This window comes from Eleutherodactylus coqui, chromosome 13 (genome assembly GCF_035609145.1).
Source record: "Eleutherodactylus coqui strain aEleCoq1 chromosome 13, aEleCoq1.hap1, whole genome shotgun sequence".
NCBI classification, from domain to species: domain Eukaryota; kingdom Metazoa; phylum Chordata; class Amphibia; order Anura; family Eleutherodactylidae; genus Eleutherodactylus; species Eleutherodactylus coqui.
In genome coordinates, this window is record NC_089849.1 from 28516337 (window position 1) to 28536202 (window position 19866).

General features: G+C 46.3%; 1 protein-coding gene across 2 annotated transcripts in view; it reads right to left on the minus strand.

The window, feature by feature from the left end:
- CYB561 (cytochrome b561) overlaps positions 1–19866 on the minus strand; it is a 126142-nt gene that overhangs the window by 23206 nt on the left and 83070 nt on the right. The window contains exon 1 of one of the 2 annotated variants that reach the window (XM_066586211.1): positions 8965–9054. The exons of the other annotated variant lie outside the window; for it this stretch is intronic. The gene's annotated coding sequence lies outside the window, so the exon portion shown is untranslated. Of the gene's footprint in view, positions 1–8964; positions 9055–19866 lie in introns of those variants that run through there. 2 annotated transcript variants of the gene reach the window in all.

Genomic DNA, 19866 nt, shown 5'->3' on the forward strand with positions numbered 1-19866 from the left:
CGGGAAACACGGTGCAAATTCATCTGTGGGCATTTACCCTAAGCCTGGGTTCACAGGGGTTGGATTTGCTGCTTTTCAACTTTTGCCATGGTTCAACTCCTGGGATGGAGCCAAACAACAGAACCATCACACAGCGTCAGGGTGCGTTCACATGAGCGCATAAACGGCGCGTTTTTGCGACCAAACGTATATACGTGACCATCTGAGGCAATGGTTTCGAATGTATTCGTTCACATGGGCGATTTTACGGCGCGTAAAAACGGCAACCCGAAAAAAAAACGGAACATATGCGACCGAAATACGCGCCAACGCATATTCGATGGCCGAAAAGATAGTTTGCAAAGTAGGAACAAACGAAAATACGCTTTCTAGCTCTGGTCGTGATCGGCGAAAAACGTTCTCTCCGGCGATTATACGTTGCGCTCGTGCGAACGTAAATACGCCTACGCTCGTGTGAACGCACCCTCAACGAGTCATTACACAGACTCTCCTTACACAGCAGCACAGAGTGTTTACAGCACGGAAATCTAGAATCAATTCCCCCTGTATTAGGCCAAGCTCACACGGGCGGATTTGTATAGCGGATTTCACAATTGCTGTCCGCGGGTATTGAAAGGCATGCATTTTCGATTTTTGGTTCACACTCGCGGACATGAATTGCGTATTCCGCGAGTGGAAGAAATATCGCAGCATGCTCTACTGTGCTGTGGAATTCGCAAGGACAGCCCCCATTGATCCTAATGGAGGCTGTCTGACCCACAGCCCATATGCAATTAACATTGCTAATTAACTTTATGCTATGGGTCAGTACAGCTGCTACAATACCAAATGTATATAGTTTTAGGTTTTTGTATTTTTAGAAAGCAATTAATTTTTTTTTGCTAAGTGCTTATTCAGATGTGCGTATATCGGCCGGGTTTTCACGCCCAGCAAATATACGATGTCCCTTTCTGCAGGGGGGAGGAAGCGGGATGGGCCAAGAGCAGTGCACTGAGCTCCCGCCCCCTCTCCACCCCTTGCCACTGTTTGCAATTGGAGGGGCGGAGTTAAGTCCTGCCCCCTCCCATTGCAAATAGTAGCAGGGGGCGGGAGCTCAGCGCACTGCCCCGGCCCATTTCCCTGCAGAGAGGGACAGCGTATATCGGCCAGGTGTGAAAACCCGGCCAATATACGCACATCTGAAGAAGCCCTAAGGGACCTAACTGATTGTACCTCACATTTTAATTGTTGTATTGTTTTGCATTTATCCCATGCTTCAAAGCGCTGCGGAATAAGTTGGCGCTATACAAATAAAGATTATTATTATTACCTTTCAAACGGTATGGAATTAAGCTGCATGACACAGCCAACAGTGGATTTAAACTTGCTACAATTCGATCACTTGTACTATATACTGCTATGCTTCAGTATAGCAGGATATAGCGATTTTTGATGTTGTCTATGAAGCCCTGCCATGGGCAGAGCTTGATAGGCATCTATACATGGTAGCCCTAGAAGCATTCAGTAGGCTGCCATGCTGTCCCTAACTTCCTGCTAAGTGTTTAGACATGTGGTCAGCTTTTATTGCAGCATCTAACGGGTTAACTGCTGCGATTGGTCAGAGCTAATTGTTTGTGGCAGTTACTGTCAGCTGTCAGAAACAGCTGATAGCTGCTGGGTACGAAGTGCGGTGTATGTCCGCTCCATACACCCTTAACAACTGCCCGACATAAATTTACCATCAGTGGTCATGAAGCAGTTAACACTATTCACAATCTCCTACCATTTGTGTACACGGCTGCTATGTAGACCTATGGCTCTCTGCGGTTACAGACTACATTCAACAGGCAGTAATCAGCTTCCGCTCCTGATATAATGCTCTCTGGACTACCAGAAAAGTATACTCATCAAGCCCATCAATAATACCCAACATACAAGTTCTGGAAAGATAACTATGGGGAACATCATAAAGCTCTAAATTGTTCAAAACTATAAAAAAAAAAACACTCCAGAATGTACCTGTTACAAAAAGATTACACCTCTCTTCTTCCATGGTGAAAATACCTCCAATCTAAACAACTCTGACAATTTAGGGTTCCTCTAGAGTGTGTGGGGGGGGGGGGGGGGGATATTTGTGGGATATAAACACCTTTTTCCTCCTTTCATCCCTCTCTCATGTACCACTATGGGGAGGTTAAGAGCTGTTATTTAAAAAAACAAATCTACCATTCGACCCCAGCCTTTCGATTGTTGCAAATGAGATGCTAAAAATGTATCCAAACATTTGGAATTGCCAACCCTCTAGACAATTAATCCCTTTGAAGGGTCTCCATTTAATTCTAGCATATTTCTTATTCCATGATAAACTCCTAAATATCAGATGGAATCTTAAAAAATATTGCGATGGAATCCAAACCGGAGAGTTTTGAAGTATATAAAACTTTCGTACCAATGGAAGCAAATTAGCAGAGAGATATTCTTGAGGCTTAGAAGATACCACAACTCCCAAATATTTTAATGCCTTTACTATTTGTAATTGCATACATACCAATGAATAGTCCCCCGACAAGCAATCTGAGACCACTCTACAACAGGCGTTTGTAAAAGCACTGCGTCTTTAATCGCAGCGTTTTACAGCATTTTATAACGCCACTTTTAAACACGTTTGACATCTAAATAGCCCCATTGAAATGAATGGAGGCTCAGTACAGGGTTTTTAGAAGGCGTTTCAAATGCCCACTAAATGCTGTAAAAAAAAAACACCTGTGTGAGAGTGCCCTAAATGAAGTATTACAGATTTATTCCAGTTAATAGCAAGACCCGACATCTTACCAAATATATCAAAAATAGACATAATAGGACTCATTGATCTACACAGATCCCTTGTATACAAGAACATATCAATTGCATATAGTGAGATACATTTCTCACTTTCTCCATACTGCATTCAAACCACATCAGGTGATTGCCTTATCAAACTAGCCAGGAGCTCAATTGCCAAGGCAAAGAGAAAAGAGGACAGGGCACCCCTCTGCCTTGTTCTCCTCTCTGACACAATCTGACCAGAAATGTGACCATTTACCTTCACTCTTGCCTGTGGCACTGAATAGAGCAGTTTACCCCATGCCAAAAATTTCTCACCAAAACCCATCCTATGTAGAACAGCCCACAAAAAGTTCCACTCAGCACTGTAGAAAGCCTTAGCAGCGTCAAGTGAAAGAACAGCCCTGCTCCCACAAACCTGAAGATACAGCTAGAAGCTCCTTAAATTAATAGCAGTTGATTTGTTTGGCCTAAAGTCAGACTGATTCTCATGTATTAAAGGAGTCATTACTAAAAATCAATCTACCTTCACTAAGGATTTTAACATCAGTGGCCAACATAGATATTGGATGGGAAGTGAAAGCCCAGGTAAAAATACACAGCTAATTAATACATTTGAGAACCCTGCAATTAGAAGTGGAAAGGAAGAAAAAAGACAAAAAAAAAATCAGAAGGAAAGGCAAGAGACACTGATCACAAACTAAAATGTTTCTACACAAATGCACAGAGCATTGGACACAAACAAGGAGAATTGGAGCTCCTAATAGAGGAAGAGAAATATGATGTCATAGGCATCACGGAAACTTGGTGGAATGATACATATGATTGGAATACAAGGCTTGAGAGATACAGCGTATTTATAAGAAACAGACCTAATAAAATAGAAAATGTACTGTATGTTAGGAAAGCATACATACATCTTCACAGAGATTCAAGCTTCAGAGCATGGGAGTTCTGTAGAAACTGTTTGGGTAAGAATACAAGGAGAGAACAACAGAAAGGACCCCATTGTAGGCATTTACTATAGGCAGTTTGGACAAGCAGAAGATATGGATGAACTCTTTCTACATCAGATGGCAAAGTTCTCAAAAAAGCACAACATAGCGATCACTATTATATTCTTCTTTATATTCACCCCTCTTGCCATTTGAAAAACATATTTTTCTTCCTTCTTAACATGTAACTTCTGTCTTTATCCATCCTGGTCTCTTTAAATGCTTCCCATTCTTCCTTCTTTTAGGGATTGTTAACGATTGTGCTTTGAGAATCTCCTTTCGCAATATTTCCCAACCACCTTGTATATTTCTATCCTTAAGAACATCCAGCCATTGGATCCTTCCTACCCTCTTTCTCAGTCCATTGAGGTCTGAGTCTTCTCCCCTTGTTATCCAAAATTCAAGGATAGAATGATGGCTGCCTCCTAAGGTCCCAGCCAAACTTACGTGCTCAACCATTTCCTCCCTGTTGGTAAGAATTAGGTCCGAGATACAAGATAAAGCAAGTGGATCTGCTATCTTTTAGAAGATAAAGTTGTCAGCAAGAGCGGATAAGAATTTGTTGGACCCATTACTTTTGCCTGAGAGAGATTCCCAACAAATAGTCTGGATAGTTAAAATCTCCCATGCAGTGGAGTAGGAAGGGGGTGCGGCAGGTGCAAGCCGCCTCAGGTGCAATCACTGATAGGGGTGACAAAAAAGTTTTCACACTGGGTACCACCACCTGACCTTGCTACACCACTGGCCGGAGGGAGGGACCCACTAACGGAGGACCAGAGCCCTGGCATGGCAAGGCTTGGGAGAAGGAGTCGGGCTGAACTAGGAGGGGATGAGCAGCTCGTAACAGGAGGCAGTCAGCGCCGCATCTCCTCCGTCATACAGTTCGAGGACTCGTGTGACCATCTGCGGCTGTGTCCTGCACATGAGCCACTATGGGGGCCACTGGATGTGTCGGAGGAGCTCTGCTGGTCACCCAAGGAGATACCATTGTTGGGGAGTGACTGCGGGACCATGGAAGCTGTCACCAAATGGAGTGCAGCACAAGTAGTGGACTGGATGAAAGGTCAGTGTGGCAGCAGGAGCGGGATGTCAGGCCGAGGAGGACAGAGTCATGTGGAGGAGGCAATAATACTAGTGTGTGATTCAGGGGCAGCCATAGTGTGTGAGGGGGGGGCAGCCATAGTGTGTGAGGGGGGGGGCAGCCATAGTGTGTGAGGGGGGGGGCAGCCATAGTGTGTGTGGGGGGGCAGCCATAGTGTGTGTGGGGGGGCAGCCATAGTGTGTGTGGGGGGGCAGCCATAGTGTGTGAGGGGGGGGCAGCCATAGTGTGTGAGGGGGGGGGGCAGCCATAGTGTGTGAGGGGGGGGGCAGCCATAGTGTGTGAGGGGGGGGGCAGCCATAGTGTGTGAGGGGGGGGGCAGCCATAGTGTGTGAGGGGGGGGCAGCCATAGTGTGTGAGGGGGGGGGCAGCCATAGTGTGTGAGGGGGGGGGGGGGCAGCCATAGTGTGTGAGGGGGGGGGGCAGCCATAGTGTGTGAGGGGGGGGGCAGCCATAGTGTGTGAGGGGGGGGGGCAGCCATAGTGTGGGAGGGGGGTAGCCATAGTGTGTGAGGGGGGGGCAGCCATAGTGTGTGAGGGGGGGCAGCCATAGTGTGTGTGGGGGGGGGGCAGCCATAGTGTGTGTGGGGGGGGGGGGGCGGGCAGCCATAGTGTGTGAGGGGGGGGCAGCCATGGTGTGTGAGGGGGGGGGGCAGCCATGGTGTGTGAGGGGGGGGGCAGCCATGGTGTGTGAGGGGGGGGGCAGCCATGGTGTGTGAGGGGGGGGGGCAGCCATGGTGTGTGAGGGGGGGGGGCAGCCATGGTGTGTGAGGGGGGGCAGCCATGGTGTGTGAGGGGGGAGCCATAGTGTGTGAGGGGGGGGAGCCATAGTGTGCAAGGGGGCAGAACTTGTGTGTGAGGGGGCAGTAATAGTGTCTGGGTCAGCAGTGAGGGGGCAGAACTAGTGTGTGAGGGGGCAGTAATAGTGTCTGGGTCAGCAGTGAGGGGGCAGAACTAGTGTGTGTTGGGGCAGTAATAGTGTCAGGGGCAGTAATAGTTTCAGAGGCAGCCGTGGGGGCAGTAATAGTGTCAGGGACAGCGGTGAGGCGGCAGTAATAGTGTGAGAGGGCAGTGGTGAGGGAGCCGTGATAGTGTGAGGGGGCAGTAATAGTATCAGGGAGCAGTAATAGTGTGAGGGGGCAGTAATAGTGTTCCCTCACCATCTCTCTGCCTATAGATAGCCTACATCTTTTTATTTTCCCCAATAGCACAGGGAAGATCAGCTGATGTTACATTTACTTTCTGAGAGAAAACAGATACAAAATAGGAATTTAAAAGTTCAGTCTTCTCAACATCATTTTTAACTAATTCATGTAAGCTAATCTTCTGTATATAATAAATGCATTCATAGCATCCCACACTATAGACACTGAGGAAGAGACAATATTGATCTGAAAAAATTCCAATAGAGCCTCCTCTGTTCTAGCATTACCATCAAGCAGGTTCAACCAAAAAGATTTAACTTCCAAACTCTATTCAAACCAAATCTCCCACCATTCATAATCAACATCAAATAAAGTGGAGAGTGATTAAATACAGTTTGTGGTATATATTCCATTCTACAAACATAAGGAAGCATAGAAAGAGTACCCATTAGGCCAAATGCCCACGGATGGATAATCGCTGCAGGATTCACGGTCAGGCACCCAATAGCTGTCCATAGACATACTAGGTTAACAGATTTTCCCATGCGCACAAGCAGAAATCAACTGCGATTTTTTGCTCATGGGGGAGAATCGCAGCATGTTCTCTTCATCACACAGACAGCTTCCATTGCAGTCAATGGAAGCCGTCCATCCTGAAATACTCCGTGCTGTGAGCACAGCAGAATTATCGCAGGAAACTGCGTCATCGCCCAGAGCCGGCGCGTCATGTGCTGCACTGCGCATGCGCACCGGCAGAGACTCTCGTCGCGGATCCAGAGAGGTGAGTATTGGGTGTCTGGGGGGTGCCGGGTCTGATTCCGCTGTGAGATTTTGCAGGCAGAATCCGACCCGGCCATGGGCAGGAGGCCTTAGGAGATCTATTCTAGAAAGTGTATTATTTATAAACCTCTTTAATTCAGCTCCCTAAAAGAGATTGTATAGGGCTAGAAAGACATGGCCACTTTCAGTGCTACATGATATAATCAGGGCCAACTCCAGGATTACATGGGGCCTTGGGTGACAGAGTCACAGTTCCCCCACCCCATCATTTATATGCTCCGCCGTGCTCCCCTGAGTCATATATAGGCTCCGCCGTGCTCCCCTGAGTCATATATAGGTTCCGCTGTGGCTTGGCACACATGTCCAATGACCACTACTTCTTTATGACAATCTGATGTCTTTACTTAGGAAAAGGAACCAAAACAGTTACTACTATCACATAGAAAACCAGTGCACTGGTTTCCAGTTCTGTTTAAAAAAAAATAAAAAAATTAAAACATGTTTGATATTGTCGCATCCATAACAACATAAACAGTACATCAAATACACCTTTTATCTTTCACATCAAAGAAGTAAATGGTAAGGAAGTGGATTGCACTCCAGAGAGTGGGAGAAGAATGTAACAAAAAGAGGGGAGTGACTATGAAGTACTCACCCGGTGATGCCGGGCCACTGTGATAGGGGCACCGCTACGTCACAATCCAAGATCGCGTATCACTCCAAATATGAAGATTTTTCCTCGGTCCAAATGTGTCACACTGGTCAATTATGACATCCTCAGGGAGAGCATCATGGTAGATCCCGGAGGTAAAAACATCACCACGGAATAAACATAAAAATTACCAGCGCTCCAGTGCGAAAAATAGTGGATTTCAGACAGTAGAAAGGATACTATATAGATAGAGGCAAAATTAACCACTTACTTTACAGGGGTGCTTTGTAATTAGCACCCCTGAATCCCAGAATGCAGGCCAAAAATCGTTGAATATGGTAACAAATGTTCTTTAATCTGCGACGCGTTTCGGCCAGATAACGGGCCTTTTTCAAGCATTAAAAGCTTGAAAAAGGCAGATCTAAGCCACTCCCCTCCTGTCCGTCTGTTTGCAATAGGAGGGGGTGGGAGCTTAGCTCCACCCCATTCCACCCCCTCCTATTGCAAACAGCTGAAGGGGAGGAGAGAGGCATAGAGTCGGCAAGGGAGAGGAAAGGCATTGTGGCTTCAATGTATATGTGCCGGGCTCGGGCCATCTGAACGGGCGCACAAATGTTAGATTTGTGCACGCATTTTTACGGCGCTGGCAGGCGCATGTAGAAAATGCCTACGGCCATGTGAATGCAGCCTTATGCTGCATGATTAACTAAAAAAAAAATAATGGCAGAATTGTAGTGTTTTTTACTCCCTGCCCTTCAAAAAAAATTAACAAAAAGTTATGCAAAACATTATATGTATCCAAAAAAAGGTACCAATAAAAACTGAAGCTCACCACACAGAAAACAAGCCCATATATGGCCATGATGATGGAAAAATCAAAAAGTTATGGTTTTCGTAAAAAGTAACACACATAATATAGTATGTAAGGCCGAAAAAAGACCATATGTCCATCTAGTTCAGCCCACCCCACACACTTACCCAATTTTGATCCAAAGGAAGGCAAAAAGAAAAAAAAAACAATGAGGCAGAAGCTAATTTTTCTTATTTAAGGGAATAAATCCTTCCTCACTTTAATCTGGTAATCGGAATAATCCCCAGATCACCGACCGCTCTGAAGCACTTAGTCATTATAACTAATAAGTGGAGATGAAAATCCCCCACAATTGTTGCAAACGAAGGCCTCAAATAGTCTGTGTCAGTACGGGGTTAAAGACATTCTGAACATAACAAAATAAAACTGAACTAGTGTACAATAAGATCTAGTGTTTGCCCCTCATACAAGCACGGACAGGAGTGCTGTTTCTGCCAGACAGCAGTCATGTTTTTCCAATCTCCTCCAACCCTCCTAAATGACAGAATATAATAACCCTTCATAGCGCCGCTCACATAAACTGTATAATATATTTAGAGAACTGGTTTCTGGCCCTTCTGTAGTTTATAAAGTTCCAAGAGATAGAAAAAGAAAGGTGCGAACAAAATGCAGGCTACTTACCAACCGCTGGTGTAGGACAGCTGGAGTCTGCTCCACCCCACACCTCGGCACTATCAGAGGAGCCACAACACAGCAGCTGATATTCCTCCCCACTCTGCATGCACACAGAACAATAACCTGCGGCGCACCAAGCGGGATCAGCAGGAGGAGAATAAGGACAAGTATCCATCAGATATCTGTAGGCTTATATGTGAGATATCCTATGAGCTCTGGATTACATTGTATCTGCTCTTTTCAGATGAAAGATATACTTTTTTTCCCCCTGCACTTTGGATGTTTACTCAGTGTGTTTAATAAAGAAACAACTGTTGTTGTGGTATTCGTTACATTGTGTTTGTCTATAATTGTGACTTAAGGTCCATTTAGACACAACAATTATCGCTCAAAATTCGCTCTTCTTCCATCTTTGAGCGATAATCGTTGTGTCTAAATGTGCGGCCATTGAGCAATTTTTGCGCACTGTTAGCTGATCTCTGGCTTTTAGGCTGCATTCACACGAACATATATCGGCTGGGTTTTCACGCCGAGCCGATATACGTTGTCCTCATGTGCAGGAAGGGGGGGGGGAATGGAAGAGCCAGGAGCAGGAACTGAGCTCCCGCCCCCTCTCTGCCTCCTCTCCGCCCCTCTGCACTATTTGCAATGGGGAGAGGCGGGATGGGGGCGGTGCTAATTCTCGTAACTTAGCTCCACCCCCATACCGCCTCCTTTCATTGCAAATAGTGCAGAGGGGCGGAGAGGAGGCAGGGAGGTGGCGGGAGCTCAGTTCCTGCTCCTGGCTCTTCCATTCCCCTCTTCCCCCTGCAGATGAGGACGACGTATATCGGCTCGGCGTGAAAACCCAGCTGATATATGTTCGTGTGAATCCAGCCTTAGCTTGCTAAAAGCCAGCGATCAGCCTTATCAGGGCCGCGTGCTGAATCCTCAGCGGGATACAGCTGGTATGGTGCTCGGAGAACAAATCACAAGTATGCAGAAGGCAAGCGGTCCAGCTTCTCTTCTGCATACCCTGCTCGCAGCGCTCCGGTGTATACAGCTGTTCTGTTTTCGGAGCCCTCAGCTGTATACCAGCTGTGCGCTCTGAGAAGACAGCTGTATACAGAAGACAAGCGACCCTGCGTATCTTCTGTATACCCTGCTCGGAGCACTCAGCTGTATAACAGCTGAGGGCTCCGAAAACAGAACAGCTGTATACAGAGGATAGCGGTCCCGCTTGTCTTCTGTATACAGCGTGAGCTTTATTTACACACTTATAAGCTATTTAGCTACTTAACAGCTTAAGCAAAGTGAACGCTCAAAGCTGTCACACAAACTGCCGTTGTGTGGATAATTGTTGCGTCTAAATGGGCCTTTAGACATCAATCAGACCATATTTTATTAGTAATCAATGCAAAAAGCTGTGCAATTCCAAAGGGTTCACTTACTTTTTCTTGCAACTTGTAAAGGCTTGAACTGAACCACCGGGAAACTGATAGCTCCCCCAGTTGGCCCCCAAACCATTACATGAGCCTTCCTATTTATAAGAGCCCAAGACGCTGTGCTGCATATGAAGTCCTCCATCCCCCAGCCCCTGCAGCGGCGGCCCGTCACATGCACCGCAGCTTGCTTCTTGTTGCCTGCTGCTGCGTGAGATATCAGGTAGCACACGCAGCATATCACCACTGTGGGCTCCCATTTTGGTCTAACAGCGCTGAGTGTCGTGGAAAAGGGCCCCAGGCTGAAGCCGACGAGAAAAAAACGTGTCCCAGCACATTGCCCCTGAAAAAAGGTAAAACAAATAACTTTAACATTCATATTTGTCTTCACGTAACGTTTCTTCTCCCCAACTGTTGGGGAATTACAACTCGCAGCATCATGCCCTGACAGCAACACAACTTCAGGACCTGCTGCGAGTTGTTGTTACTTTTCTTACAGCTTGGCAGCCACCAATTCCCTTCTTCCCTTTTCCCACAAAGAGCGATTGCAGATTGTAGGTTCCCTAATGCAGTGTTCCCCAACTCCAGTCCTCAGGGACCGCCAACAGGCCATGTTTTCAGGATTTCCTCAGTATTGCACAGGTGATGTAATTATTGTCGGTGCCTCAGACATTGCACAGGTGTTCTTACCATTGGATATCCTGAAAATATGACCTGTTGGAGGTCCCTGAGGACTGGAGTTGGGGACCCCTGCCCTACAGGGTTGTAAAAACATAAGTCTAAAAAAATTATTTTTGCACATTTTTTTTCCTTTTTTTGGTTTAAAAAATAATTTAAAAACTACATTTGATATCATTTCGTCCGTAAAGACTTGTACAATAAATCAAACACATTTTAATCACTATAGTCATGTTGACCCACAAAAAGTTATATCATTTATACTGCATGCTGAACAATGGCAGAATTGACTTGTAAGATAATATATATTTTGGGGTGGAAAAAAATTCTGAAAAACATTTTATTTTGTAACTTGCGATTTTTAAAAATTATTAATTGAATCTTTTTTACACATATAGGTTGGGCAAGGGAACTTGAAGATAGTTTGATTGATAGTATTATACTCTGCCCTAAATATATATTAGTATCTCCAAGTAGCTGTAGGGTGGGCCCCCAGAACCAATTTCACTGGTGGGCCCCAGGTGCCCCAGACCGACTCTGAGGGCTTAGTCACACAAGTGTATATCGGCCGCAATTTTCAAGGCCGGCTGGTATACGCTACGATCTGATGCATTGGGCTCCAATGCATCAAATCCCACAAGCGTATTCCCCTGGTGTAAAAGCGCCCAGCTGGCCAATATAGCGCCGTACGCTTTTATGTGGGGCAGGAAGGATAGTCCTGGAACTATCATTCCGGGCCGGAATACGGCCGCTGCAATAGACTCCTATGGGAGCCAATGACTGCCAGAGAAAGGAGGTAGGAGGGAGTTTAGCAACATGACTGCTAAACTCCCTACCCCTTCTCTCCTCGCCTCCGCCTGTATGCCAATGCTGGCTACGGACAACGGGCGGGGAGGAGGCAGGTGCTTAGCTTCACCCCCTCTCATTGCAAACAGCCGGAGGGGGGAAAAGGAGAACAGCTTAGCGAAATTAAACTGTCTCCCCCGCCCAACGGCATTGCAAGTGCGGCGTATATGTGCTGAGCCCTTGCCGTCTGAATGGGTGCCCAAACGTTGGATTTGTGCGACTGTTTACCCGTTTTTACAGCGCTGGCGGGCGCACGTAAAAACGCTCATGACCATGTGAAAAGCCCTGAACTCGTAGATTATCTTTAATCCCTTGATGCTCAGTTACGTCATGGAGGTTCGGGACTTGTATTGAGGGGGATTGGGAGCCGATCCTATTCCATACAATGCAGGTTCTGGCTATTTCTTACAGCTGACACCCACTGGCAAACAACTGCGATCAGGATTCACACTCTTTAAATGCCCATGTCAATTCTGACAGCGGCATCTAAATTCCCCAAGTTTGCGGCGTGCCATTCCATTGCCGTAGCAGCTAGGGGCCTTCTGAAAGCCTCCAGGGCTGTCATTGCAAGATTGCCTTTCAAGCCAAGCCTGTGGCCTGGCTTGATAGATTGCCTGTCAGATTGCGGTATAACGTAATACTATGGTACTTTTACATTTCACTCCAGTTGTAATTTTTAAAAAGTTTTCAGTACATCATATATTAAGGCCTATTTACATGGCTGTAGCCTTTTTATGTGCGTCACGCTGCTAAACTCCCTCCCACCTTCCTTCTCCAGCAGCTAGCATAGGCTCCCATAGGAGTCTATGTAGCAACCACCTCCAGGGTAAAAGTGCCCGGTCGGGCGCTTTAACGCAGCAGAAATACACTCCTGTGCACTGATGCATTGTAAGTCAATGCATCAGAGGGGCAGCATATATCGGGCGGGTGTAAAAACCCGAGCGATATACACCCATTGAAGAATACACCTTGTCAGGCAAAAAACAAGTCCTTAGAGAGCAATAATGATGGATAAATACAACTTATGACTTTTTAAAAGTGGGGATGAAAAACCACAAATGACAGGAAAAAAAAAAAAGACCAGTATTTAAAGGGTTAATGAAACCGTTTCCCGCACCAGCAATTCTGCAAACTGCTTTGAGGCAAGGCAATCTCTGCTAGCACACATCACAAGACAAACTGGTTAAATAGGACTCACATGTATCAAACCCCCCCCTGTGTAATGTTTATTCACACGGGCGAGCGCCATATCAGACCGAGAACCTCCACTCAATATCGCGCTGGCCAATGTGCGTTTTTAACGACAAAGAGTTTTTGATGAAAAGTCGCATCGCTTCTGTGAAATTGAAATCTGCATGCCCGTGTCAGGACCGCAAGTGTTTCCTATTGATTTCACATGCGAGTCCATATGTCATCTTTCAAAACACCAGGCAAAGCATTTCCACAGAACGTCCAAAAACGGACCATGTTGCCATTTGTAGTGGATGGGTGTCCATGCGCTGAGTGATCGGACCATGCTGCCATTTGCGGTGGATGGGTGTCCATGCGCTGTCTGATTGGACCATGCTGCCATTTGCGGTGGATGGGTGTCCATGCGCTGTCTGATCGGACCATGCTGCCATTTGCGGTGGATGGGTGTCCATGCGCTGTCTGATCGGACCATGCTGCCATTTGCGGTGGATGGGTGTCCATGCGCTGTCTGATCGGACCATGCTGCCATTTGCGGTGGATGGGTGTCCATGCGCTGTCTGATCGGACCATGCTGCCATTTGCGGTGGATGGGTGTCCATGCGCTGTCTGATCGGACCATGCTGCCATTTGCGTTGGATGGGTTTCCATGCGCTGTCTGATCGCCACCAATACTGCACAATGCATGTCCTATTCTTGTCAGTGAAAAATCATGCGTACGAATACTCTCATAGGCCATGATGGGGCCGTGCACTGTCTGTGGAATGTACAGACAGCATACAGCTATGTGGCTTGGCCGATAGACAACAGGGACCACTTGTACCTGGACGAGCACAGCGATACTCGGATAAAGCACATTACTCGAGCGAGTAGTGCTTTTCCGAGTACGCTCGCTCATCTCTAATGCTAACGTCTCCCGCACCAGCTACTCTGCAAACTGCTTTGAGGCAAGGCAATGCCTGCTAACACACATCACAAGACAAACTAGCTAAATAGGAATCACATGTATGAAACCGACCCTGTGTAATGTTTATCTCCAACTTCCCCTTCTTTCTCCCCATTCAAACTGAAAAACCTGTGAAAGTATGTATAATGACCACAATAGAGATCATATTGTACTATAATCGAGTCCAAATCAGCACCGCGATCTACAGGGGGAAGGCTTATTCATACGAGCGTATATCGGCCAGCGTTTTCACAGCCGGCCAATATACACTGCCATCTGATGCACGGGCTCAGTGTATATGCTGCTTGCAATGGCTGTTTGAAATGGGAGTGGGTGGGATGGAGACGGAGCTAAGCTAATGCCCCCTCCCCACCCCCATTGCAAACAGCGGCAAGGGGCAGAGAGGAGAAGAGAAGGGGGAGTTTAGTAGTCACGCTGCTAAACTCCTTCCCACCACCCTTCTCCAGCCGCTGTCATTGGCTCCCTTAGGAGTCAATGGCAGTGGTTGTAGTCTGGCCAGGTAGATAGTTTCCTGCATGCTTTTACGCCACGTGAATACACCTCTGTGATCTGATGCATTGAAATCCAGTGCATCAGATGGTAGCATATATTGGCCGGCCGTGAAAACGCCGGCCGATATACGCTCATGTGAATAAGCTCGGAAGATGGACATAGTAAGTGCCAAAGCAGGACTCCTTACACTTACAGAAAACAGAAGGTGTCACATCTGTGCGACTCCACCATCACTAATCTCATCCGTATGATCGCCAGGCCGCTTACACATGGGCAACAAAATCATGCGATTTTCTCACGATGTGACAGCGCTGCAAATCCCATGTATGTGAAGCCCATGCTTTCCAATGGGTTCCTTCACATTAGCAATATTTTGTAGACTGCTACATTGCGAGAGAAAAAATCCAGCATGCTCTATACAGCCGCGATTTGTGATGTTATCTAGCCCATGTTTCCCTATGGAGCGTTCCTTTGTGTTGCATCGCACGAAACGCATTTTCATGTGATGAGATGCAACTTTTGCGGTAGGAAGTCATACTGTTTGAGCCCTTTAATAAGCCCTAGCTGAATTAAAAAAAAACACAAAACAATACATCACCCAACAGGCGCTGTCCGCTCCGCCACACTTCTCCTCCGCAGCTCCACTGCCCTTGTTTGTAGTCTTCAGCTGCTGCTTCCTGGTCAGCAATTTCAAAAACCCCGCCTCCAGGAAGCGCTGGCTCTAATCGGCTAAGCCGCGGTGCTCGAGAACCAATCACTGCAGCGCTCGATTAAAAAAACAATTACAGCCATCACATTGAATTGCTGGGATTGGTTCTTTGAGCACTGCAGTGATTGGTTGAGCCACAGCACTCGAGAACCAATCAGAGCAAGCGCTTCCAGGAGGCTGGATTTTTGAAACCTTTGAGCACGAAACAGCAGCTGAAGACTACAAAGAAGTGCCGGAGCTTTGGGAGGAGAAGTGTGGTGGAGCGGACAGCGCCTGTTAGGTAATGTATTGTTTTTTTAAAATGCAGATAGGGCCTCATTTTTGGGTAGGGCTTATATTTCTCATGGCAATATCGCTGTCGCCTGTGTGAAAGAGGCCTAATTGTCAACTTGTCACGGGGTTGATAGTGACATCTGACCCGTATACACAGCAAAGACTTTTGCAAAATGTGTACCAGGGTCTCAGAGCTGCCATCTTTTAACCTATAGTACTGACATTTGGTGCTCTGGTGGGGAAAACTTTGATCCCCTTAGGTCGAATTTATACAGCCTGCACCATATGCGAGTTATGCCCAAGAAACTCAGTTGCCCATGTGGAAAAACTTGTTGCATGTCCTATTTTTGTCCATTTTCACAGATGAGAATAAGACATACGTTGTGCAGTATCCATGGAGATCAGACCGCATACAGATGGGTGTCCATGCGGTGTCTGATCTCCATGGATACTGCACAATGTATGTCTTATTCTTGTCTGTGAAGATGGACAAGAATAGGACATGCAACAATTTTTCCCGCATTGACCACTGAAAAATCATGCATGTGAATAGTCTTAGGCCATGATGGGACTGTGTGCTGTTCATGGAATTCTTGGACATCATACGGCCCAAAAATATAGCCATGTGACTTGGCCCATAGACAACAGGGAACACTTGTACCTGCAGCCTCTGCACACATATAGATGGATGATATGTACTATAGTGACACAATAGTACACAGCAGTCAGAATCCGGCACGGTGCGATTTCACTACATCCAAGGTACCTTGGAGAAATGACCTCCATTTTCATCTTCATATGAAAGTAGCTGATACTTTGTGGCCTGTTGTATGACGAAACCTGTATAAAAAAGACACAACGTAGCGAACTTCACCCATAAAATGCACAAGTCCAACATGCTCTGAAAGCCTGGATAGCAAATCACTTTATCTACAATGATGATATGAATGCAGAATTATAGTATATATATGCGTACGTGTGTGTGTGTGTGTGTGTATATATATATATATATATATATATATGTATGTATATATATAAAATGGTATATACGAGGTATACACATACTGTGAAGAAATTCTGCATGAAATCCACAGCAGGATTGGCATGCAGTGTAGATTTTAAATCCGAAGCATGCCAATTTATGTTGCGTGTTTTCAGCGCAGAGTCCAAATTAGAGGGTGAAGTCGGCACCAATTGGTGGATTTTATTTCGCTGTGAATTTGCTGTGGAAAGTCTGCTATGTCTGAACAGAAGTGTTTTACTGAAATGATCCATAACTTGTAGTCACTAAGAGTAACATGTAAAACTTAACTTTACGATGGTTAAGCGGTGTTTCTGGAATAAGACAGTTTTTTGGATTTTTTTAAAATCTAATTGCTGCAGCCCGATGTTAGAAGTAAGCCAATAGCAATAAATGAAGGATACTACAAATAGTGCTTTTTGTGGCTTTTTTTTTGCAATTTCGCAGTTTTTTGGGTCAGTAGGGATTTTTAAGCAGTATTACCCTAGGAGTGCATTTTTTAGGCATTTTTCCATACCCTCTCTATAGAAAAAGAAAAAAAAGGCAACCCAAAGAAATGCTTATTAAAAAAAAAATGTATGAAAATCATAATGTTTTTGACTGGCCAAAAGAAAGCCACAAAAATGTGTTTGTGCTTCTATTTTGACAGCACAGTATGCAAGGATGGGTGACCTGTGCCATGTGGCAGAGAACTGTTGCACCCTGGTGAATTGCAATGAGCACTGGTTAGTTGAGATAAGGAATCAATGGTTTTGCTGTACTGCAGTGTGGCAAGGTAAATTGGTGCCTAGTGATTGCACGAAACAGTGCCCTTCATTTGCCACCCGCTGGCAGAAGCTGACTGATAGTTCTCCTAACACTGCACTTAAAGAATAGGTCAAGATAATGCTCGGAACAAAGGGCAGCCTGGCACCGCATCATAGCACTCTCTGTTATTCCACCATTTCTATGTTATATGGTAAGAGTGTTTCATCAGGGAATAATATATGGTCCCAGCTTTAATAGTGCTCCCCATAGTGGTCCCAGCAGTGATAGCGCTCCCCATAGTGGTCCCAGCAGTGATAGCGCTCCCCATAGTGGTCCCAGCAGTGATGGCGCTCCCCCATAGTGGTCCCAGCAGTGATGGCGCTCCCCCATAGTGGTCCCAGCAGTGATGGCGCTCCCCATAGTGGTCCCAGCAGTAATAGTGCTCCCCACAGTGGTCCCAGCAGTAATAGTGTCCCCTATAGTGGTCCCAGTAGTAATAGTGATTCTCACAGTGGTCCCAGCAGTGATAGTGCTCCCCATAGTGGTCCCAGCAGTACTAGTGCTCCCCACAGTGGTCCCAGGCATAATAGTGTTTACCATGGTGGTCCCAAGTGTAATAGTGCTCCCAGTAGTGGTCCCAGCAGTAATAGTGTTCCCCATAATAATCTCAGCAGTAATAGTGTTCCCCATAGTGTTTCCCGCACTAATAGTGCTCCCCATAGTGTTTCTAGCTATAATAGTGCTCTCCATAGTGGTCGCACCAGTGATAGCCTTCCCCATAGTGGTCCCAACAGTAATGGCGCTCCCCATAGTGGTCCCAGCAGTACTAGTGCTCCCCACAGTGGTCCCAGCAGTAGTAGTGCTCCCTATAGTGGCCCCAGCAGTACAAGTGCTCCCCACAGTGGTCCCAGACACAATACTGCTTCCTATAGTGGTCCCAGCAGTAATAGCGTTTCCCATGGTGGTCCCAAGTGTAATAGTGCTCCCAGTAGTGGTTCCAACAGTAATAGTGCTCCCTATAGTGGCCCCAGCAGTAATAGTGCTCCCCATAGTAGTCCCAGCAGTAATAGTGCTCCCCATAGTGGTCCCAGCTGTAATAGTGCTCCGCATAGTGGTCCCAGCAGTAATAGTGCTCCCCACAGTGGTTCCAGCAGTAATAGTGCTCCCCATAGTGGTCCCAGCAGTGATAGTGCTCCCCATAGTGGTCCCAGCAGTAATAGTGCTCCCCATAGTGGTCCCAGCAGTAACAGTGCTCCGCATAGTGGTCCCAGCAGTAACAGTGCTCCGCATAGTGGTCCCAGCAGTAATAGTGCTCCCCATAGTGGTCCCTGCAGTGGTAGTGCTCCCCATAGTGATCCCAGCTGTAATAATGCCCCCCATTGTGATCCCAGCAGTAATAGTGCTCCCCATAGAGTTTCCAGTAGTAATAGTGCTCCCCATAGAGTTTCCAGCAGTAATAGTGCTCCCCATAGTGATCCCAGCTGTAATAGTGCTCCCCATAGTGATCCCAGCTGTAATAGTGCTCCCCATAGTGGTTCCAGCTGTAATAGTGCTCCCCATAGCCATTCCAGCTGTAATAATGCTCCCCATAGTGGTCCCTGCAGTAATAGTGCTCCCTATAGTGGTTCCTGCAGTAATAGTGCTCCCTACAGTGGTCCCAGCCATAATAGTGCTTCCCACAGTGGTCCCAGCAGTAATAGTGCCCCAGTAGTTATAGTGACTAAGGGAGAATGACCCAAAAATAGGACATGCAGTGATTTTTTTCTATTTCAGACTATTGGTGAAAAAGAAAAATTGCTCAAGTGAATAAACAGATAGAAATTAATAGGTTCTTTTTCACATGCAAGTTCCGTCTATATCACAATCGGACAGAAGTTACACGTAAAAAAATCACCTGTATGTCTGAATACACCCTTAGACATACATGGGTACATTCTATATACCTCTCCCGAGCTCATGCCGCCTGTGGTTTGGGCAGTTTGACTCTGGTGGCAGATTCTCTTTAGGAAGGTTTAGGATATTAATGACATATCCTAAAGATAGCAGCACCCCATCCTAGCTGTTAGAGCAGCACCCCCGCCTCACAGAGGAGCAATGCACCAGACCGGCCTTCATACATGCACATATAGAGCAACTCCAAAGAGAGTAGAATAGGAAGTCAGCATACCAGCAAGTGCAGGTTTATTCTGAGCCAGACGTACACAGAAGCAGCAATGTTTCGGCCCTGTAATAGTCTTTTTCAAGCACATGTAAATTATACAAGTCAGTAAATAAATGGCAAAGTAGTGGATGTGCTCAATATAACATCAGCATATACATCCCATCCAGATTGAAAACAAATTTTACAAATGTGTCTATAAACCAGTAGGTACAGAGTATTTAGTAATAAGGCCTTATATGCAGGGGCGCAACTTGACGCTCCTGGACCCCAATGCAAAACCTGTAGCAGGGCCGCCAACTATAATGCTTTATTCATAGTACTGGGCTCCCTATATGGAGAGGAGAGGCCTTATGAGCCCCCTAATTGTCCTAGGCCCAGGTACAACCGCATCCCCTATAGTTACAC